Source organism: Bos indicus x Bos taurus, chromosome 16 (genome assembly GCF_003369695.1).
Source record: "Bos indicus x Bos taurus breed Angus x Brahman F1 hybrid chromosome 16, Bos_hybrid_MaternalHap_v2.0, whole genome shotgun sequence".
Taxonomy (NCBI): domain Eukaryota; kingdom Metazoa; phylum Chordata; class Mammalia; order Artiodactyla; family Bovidae; genus Bos; species Bos indicus x Bos taurus.
Window position 1 is genome coordinate 50,699,229 of NC_040091.1, and position 7,096 is coordinate 50,706,324.

A 7,096-nucleotide genomic window follows, 5' to 3' on the forward strand; every position below is an offset into this window, starting at 1 on the left:
CCTGGCCCAGCCTGAGGGCCCTCCCTCTCTGCAGCAGCAGGATGAGTGGAGGGGCTGGGAGTCCTTTGTCTGAGCAGCCATCTTACAGGAAAAGCAAAGCACGAGAAAGGCCACTGGGTTTCAGGAGACAGAAACAAAAACCCCTGGGATGGTCAAGGCCAGACGGAGGCAGATAATGAGGCCACCCTATTCCCCGCCAGGAACATCTTCCCCAAACTGCAGCATTGCTGGCTGCCTGCTTAGTTGCCATCTTGTCTCACATGTAATCCTGGGAGCACTCTGTCATCAGGCACAGAGCAGTCCCCACAAGGAACCTTCCAGCCGCAAACCGCGCCCCCCCTACCCCGCCCACTGTTGTCGATTCTCCGACTCCTCCATAATTCTGTCTTTTCGCGTGAGCCTTTGAGACTAGCTTTTCTTCGCCTGCAGCTCCCCCGTGCGGCAGCCCCATAGCTGCCTGGGCTGCTCTCCCACCTGGGACACCTGGGTGGTTGCCAGGTTTGGCTTTTACAGACAAAGCTGCTGTGAACAGTCTGTACAGTTTTTTTAATGTAGACATCAGTCTTCGTTTATCTGGGATAAATGCCCAGGAGTGCCATTGCCGGTTGCCGCGGTAATGTTCGGTTGATGAGAAATTGTCAGTCAGTCTTTCAGGGCCTGCCCCTTTACACGTTCCCAGCACTGCAAGAGTGATCCAGGTCTCTGGAGCCTTGACAGCATCAGTGTTGGCACTATGTTCAATCTTAGCCATTCTGATGGGTGAGTGGTGGTAGCTTCTGTGGTTTTAGCTTGCATTTCTCTGATGGCTAATGGTGCTGACCATCTTCACGAGTGCTTTTCTGCCACCTGTACTCCTTTTCAGTGAAATGTCTCATGTCTCTCACCCACCTCCTAATACTTTAAACTATTTGCAAATGTAATATATTCTATTTCCTTCTCTCTCTCTCTCTCTCCCCTATTCTTTTTTCTGGCTGTGCAGCACGGCTTGTGGGCTCTTAGTTCCTTGACCAGAGCTTGAACTCGGGCCCCAGCAGTGAAAGCACTGAGTCCTAACTACTGGACTGCCAGGCAATTCCCGACATTCTATTTCCTTTTCATCTGAATTAACAAAATCCTCCCAATTAAATAATTGAGAGATACCTATTTTAATTAAACGTATATGTAGGTTATTCCAAAAACTCTCTTAAATTTTCAACACTTAACGTAAGTTTAGTAGGATTGTAGGATTTCATCTTAAAGAAACAAATGTAAATAATTTCCTCTCTTGAAGGATGCTGCTGCTGCTGCTAAGTCACTTCAGTCATGTCTGACTATGTACAACCCCATAGATGGCAGCCTAGGAGGCTCCCTGTCCCTGGGATTCTCCAGGCAAGAGCACTGGAGTGAGTTGCCATTTCCTTCTCCAATGCATGAAAGTGAAAAGTGAAAGTGAAGTCGCTCAGTCGTGTCCGACTCTTAGCAACCCCGTGGACTGCAGCCTGCCAGGCTCCTCAGTCCATGGCATTTTCCAGGCAAGAGTACTGGAGTGGGGTGCCATTGCCTTCTCCACCTGAAGGACGATTCAGTCACAAAGCTGACCATCTCAACAGGAAAACATCTCTGCATGACAAACACAAAATGTTCACTGATTTCCCTTCAACACAAATAAAGAACAGTGCCTGAGTCTTTGCTTCTTGTATCCGTCCCTACACTGAATGAAAACCCCGCAGTGGGGAGGCCTTCACTCATGGGAAGTCTGCTCGTGGCCCAGGCAGTAACCTTGACCCCAGAGATTTCTGGGGGATGCTGGCTAGATCCATCACTGACCCTGGCATCCCACACTGCTCCCTGTGGCCTTCATGGAGCCTCCCCCACATGACTGCTGTAGGGGATTTCATATTTTTGTGGCCCTTAAGACAGTAAACATATTTTTCTATTTTGTCCTGGAAATTATCCTTCAACCTGATGGGCTCCTCAGAGATGTCCTCGTATTCCCACCAGCCTAACAGGACTAGGACCGTGCAGCTCACGGGGCTCCTCAGAAAGTTCCAGAACATCTTTCTCGGGGTCATCTGGGCCACATGGGACCACCGCCCGCAGACACCCACCTGCCTTGTTCAGGATGTGCCCCCACCCCCAGCACCACTCCCCAGGCCTTGCTGGGCCCCTCCCTGCCCTGGGAGGGGGCCAGGTGAGCCCCTGCCTGCCTGCCTTCTTGAGCAGGGAGTGGCACTCCACGCCCCTGATGGTGTGGCGCTGGACACAGCTGCCAGGAGACAGGCCTATGTGGGGGCTGCTGGGGGTGCGTCCAGCACGGAGCTACACAGAGCAAACATCTGACAGCCTTCACTGGAGGCTGACCCCAAAAGTCAGCATAACTTTCACATGTATTGTTGAAGGAAGGGGGTGACAAGGGGGACCGCAACACACGTTCAGGGGGCTGTTTTCCCTAAGGAATGGGAATTTCGAGAGTTTGGAAGGAAAAGGTGTAATCAAGATTAAAAACAAAAATAGAGACAGACTTCCACTCCTGGCCAGAGGGCGTCACAGGGACCAATCACCTCTCCCCCAACCAGCTAACACTCAGACAAGATTCAGATGACTGCCCTCAAGGCACTGGACATCAGGCAGCCAAGGACAGTGACTCCCAGATGCAGGGCGCAGGGCCCTTGGAGTCAGGAGATGGGGCTGACACTTCAGAGGACCCAGTATGGCTGGAGTGCCCAGGACCTCCTCACAAAGCTAGAGAAAGGTCCAAGAGGGTCAAACTGTTTCCAAGAGACTTTTGTGCATCCCAAGATAGAGCTCAGGAGTACTGACGGAATACAAAATTGTCCAACACCAAGGTCAAATTCACATCTAGCAACCAGCCAAAGACTGCCAAAGCATGCTCAAAAGAAAATAGATAACTTTACTCAAGAAGTTGAACTCATAGTTAAAAACCTTCTCATAAAGAGAAATCCAGGCCTAGATGGCTTCACTGGTAAAAATTCTACCAAGTGTTTAAGGAAGAGTCAAGAGCAATTCTCTGCTTCCTGCTCTGGAAAACTGAAGAGCAGGGCAAACCTTCTAACCCTCTGTGCGGCCAGTGTGACCCTGATGACAAACAAAGGCCTTACAGGAAAACCACATCCCTTGCAACACAGATGCACAAATCTTAGCCAATTAATTCTCAGAGAATTTTAGCAAACAGCAATATATACAAAGGGTAACATATGACCAGATGGGCTTTTCCTCAGGAATATAAGGTTAGTTTAACATTGAAAGTGAAAGTCATTCAGTTGTGTCCGACTCTTTGTGACCCCCTGGACTATACAGTCCATGGAATTCTCCAGGCCAGAATGCTGGAGTGGGTCTCTGTTCCCTTCTCCAGGGGATCTTCCCAACCCAGGGAAGATTTCAGGCGGATTCCTTACCAGCTGAACCATTAGGGAAGCCCTGATGTTTAATGTTAGAGAATGTAATTCACCACACAGACTTTTCTCAATAGTTATTTTTTTAAAAAAGCATTCGACAAAACCCAACATCCATTCCTGGTTTAAAACAAAACAAACAAGCAAACAAAAAACAACAAGCAGAAGTGAGATGGGGGTTCCCTGTGGGCCATGAGTTTGAAGGACAGATAAGACTTCCAGGCAGAGGTGTCAAGAAGGCAACTTGTCACAGGAGACTTCAAGAAACTCCTAAACATTGAGATCTGTTCTCACTTTATTACTGGTTTTTACAGAATTGTCCTATTTTTCTACATTTTTCCCACAGGTGACTTTTGAATGCTTTTGTCAAATTGTGAAAGTGAAATCCTCTTAGTGTCTTAACAGGGATTCAGTGGATTTACAGATTTATTAATAAATAGATTAAAGAGAAAAAAAGAAACTACTACACAGAAAAAGTTGCAGATAATTTTGTTGTTCATTTCAGAAACTTTATGGGAAAAAATGCAAACCCTAGGCTTTCAATAGATCCCATGAAAAGACTCCTCAGACCCCTTTGCCTTGCTATGTCCACCAGCCTGGAGACCTTTACCCAATCTGGACCAAGCCTCCTTCCCACTGAAGGCCCAGCTTGACCCAGACCCCAGCCTCCCGATGGGGACTCCGCAGAGACTCAGTTGAGAATATACTTTCTTTGGCTCATTGCAGGCTTCTTTGGCAGCATTTTCAGGGAGCCCACATTTGACCTAAGAATCACTAGAGTGAAACGACCACCCTCTGATACTAGATGATTTGTTATTAAGGGACAGCCTGATGTTAGGGGCACGTGGGGCTGAAGCAGGCAGGCTCGGGGATAAGTAACAAGATCCTGGAAGAACGCTGTTTCCACTGGAGTTCAGAAAACCATCGAGAAAGTGGAACTGGATGAAATGGAAGGGAGCAGTGATTCTGTCACAGGCAGGGCAGCTGTGGGGCCACAGAGCAGCCACAGGCGGCAGAGACACTGCTGTGCCACCCCACGATGTTCCTCAGACGTCCCAGTAACACGAGGCCAGGTTCCTCCTGACTGCATGGGCCCACAGAGCTGTCACATTCCTAGGCACGATTTCATCCTGAGAGACTTTACCGTCACCATCAAGAGTCGCATCATCCTGAAAACCTGTAGTCAGTGACTCCCCAGTTCTGCTATGTGGCAATGAGGTGCCATGAGGTCATGCTTGGAGTCTGCATCAGCTCCTGCCTCGGAGGCCCCCAAGGGCCATCCTGAGAAGGAGTGCCCGGCTCTAACTAAAGAAACTCAGTGACCACTGTCCTCTAGAAGAGAAGACACAAATGTGACTCGGCCTCCAGTCCTCAGTACTCTTCCCAGGAGAGCAGTAGCCTCACATCACAAAATAGACATTCTGTTGACATTCAACTCTGGACATTCAAACTTCGGATGAGTGTCCTGAGGCAGCACCCCATGGGGAAGAGAACCCACAGGATTTGGGCCAGATGGCCAGTTGGGGCAGAAGCCAGCTGAGGGTGGGGATGGTGTCAGCCTTGGAGTCTGGGAGCCCCAGGGTCAGGTGTAGGCTTATGCTAGCTGTCCTGCAGCACCCCATACACCTGTAGATCCTGATCCTAACCTGCACCCCATTCTCACTAGACACTCCCAGGGACGCCCACAGGACCCCCATCCTTTCATCGGCACACCTGTGATCCCGTGTGCTGAGAAGTAAGGACTGCAGGACATATGCACAGGCAGAGCCTGAGATCACACAGGCAAACATTCCTCCAGGTGTCATCCTGTTGGAACAAACCAATTTGGGATGCCAACCATCCTGTCACCTAGACCCCCATGGTCTTAGGGACAGACTGTGGGGAGCATTCCCAGTGCCTGGGAGGTACCACAAGGCCACAGAGTGGAGTTTTCATGGAAAGAGTAACCAGCTGGACCAGCTTCACCAGTTCAGAGAAACCAGAGATCACCGTCTATCCCATCCACCCCTATTCATATTGAATAAGGAAGTTCGAGAGAGACCTGAAAAGCCCATGTTTTATGTGTCCCTGTGGACTGCAGTCTGCAGCGTGGGAGCCCGTCTTGGTCCAGGCCTCTCAATTCAGACCCACTGGCCCAGACACTCCTCTCCAAGTTGCCGCCCTTGAGGAAACTCGGCCCCCATCCAACAGCACAGAAAGCACGAAAAGGCGATGATCGATCGTCCTCTCTTTTCTCCAAGCTCCTCTTCACAGCCTTCCCCAGGGACAGCCTTATGCGGACCAGGCCCAGGGAGCCCCACGAACCCTAACCCCAGAGGCTCTGCCTGAGACCCTGAAAGTGGCAAAGCTGGCGCAGGGGTGGGGTGGGGGGCAGAGCAGGGCAGCCCAGCAACAGCTGCCTTCCTGGGGAGTCACGCACAGAGGACACAAACCCCACACAGGCCTTTTCCAGGCCCCGCCGTCCACCATGCCCGAGCGCAGGGAGCAGCCCCCAGGTAGAGTCGAGAGACGCTGTGGGGACCCTGCTCGCAGTCTGGTGTCATCCTCCGGGACACGTCTGTGTAACCCCCTGCTGTCTCGGGAATCGCTACCCCCGGTGGACACCGACAAGCAGCCTTGCTGAGCGTCCACAGAGGGGTTTCGGGCCCCCAACTCCAGGAGCCAGATACCCTGGCACCGACAGCCTGGCTTCCCCGTCTCCTGGCAACGCTGCGTGCGAGAGATCCTGGGCAGCGTGGGCCTCCTCTTGCTTCCGCTACTCTATCGGGGCCCTGAAGATATTAGAAGTCATGGCAAGAATACACATAACTATACAAAAAAGATCTTCATGACCCAGATAACCATGATGGTATGATAACTTACCTAGAGCCAGACACCCTGGAATGCGAAGTCAAGTGAGCCTTAGGAAGCATCACTACCAACAAAGATAGTGGAGAGGTGGAGGAATTCCAGTTGAGCTATTTCAAATCCTAAAAGATGATGCTGTGAAAGTGCTGCACTCAATATGCCAGCAAATTTGGAAAACTCAGCAGTGGCCACAGGACTGGAAAAGGTCAGTTTTCATTCCAATCCCAAAGAAAGGCAAGGCCAAAGAATGTTCAAACGACTGCACAATTGCACTCATCTCACACTCTAGCAAAGTACTGCTCAAAATTCTCCAAGCCAGGCTTCAATAGTACATGAACCGAGAATTCTCAGATGTTCAAGCTGGATTTAGAAAAGGCAGAGTAACCAGGGATCAAATTGCCAACATCCGCTGGATCATCAAAAAAGCAAGAGAATTCCAGAAAAACATCTACTTATGCTTTATTGACTATGCCAAAGCCTTTGACTGTGTGGATCACAACAAACTATGGAAAATACTTAAAGAGATGGGAATAGCAGACCACCTTACCTGCCTCCTGAGAAATATGTATGCAGGTCAAGAAGGAACAGTTAGAACCAAACATGGAACAACAGACTGGTTCCAAATCAGGAAAGGAGTATGTCAAGGCTATATATTGTCACCCTGCTTATTTAACTTATATGCAGAGTACATCATGTGAAATGCAGGTCTAGATAAAGCACAGGCTGGAATCAAGATTGCCAGGGGAAATAGCAATAACCTCAGATATGCAGATGATTCCACCCTTATGGCAGAAAGGAAGAGGAACTAAAGAGCCTCTTGATGAAAGTGAAAGAGGAGAGTGAAAAAGCTGGCTTAA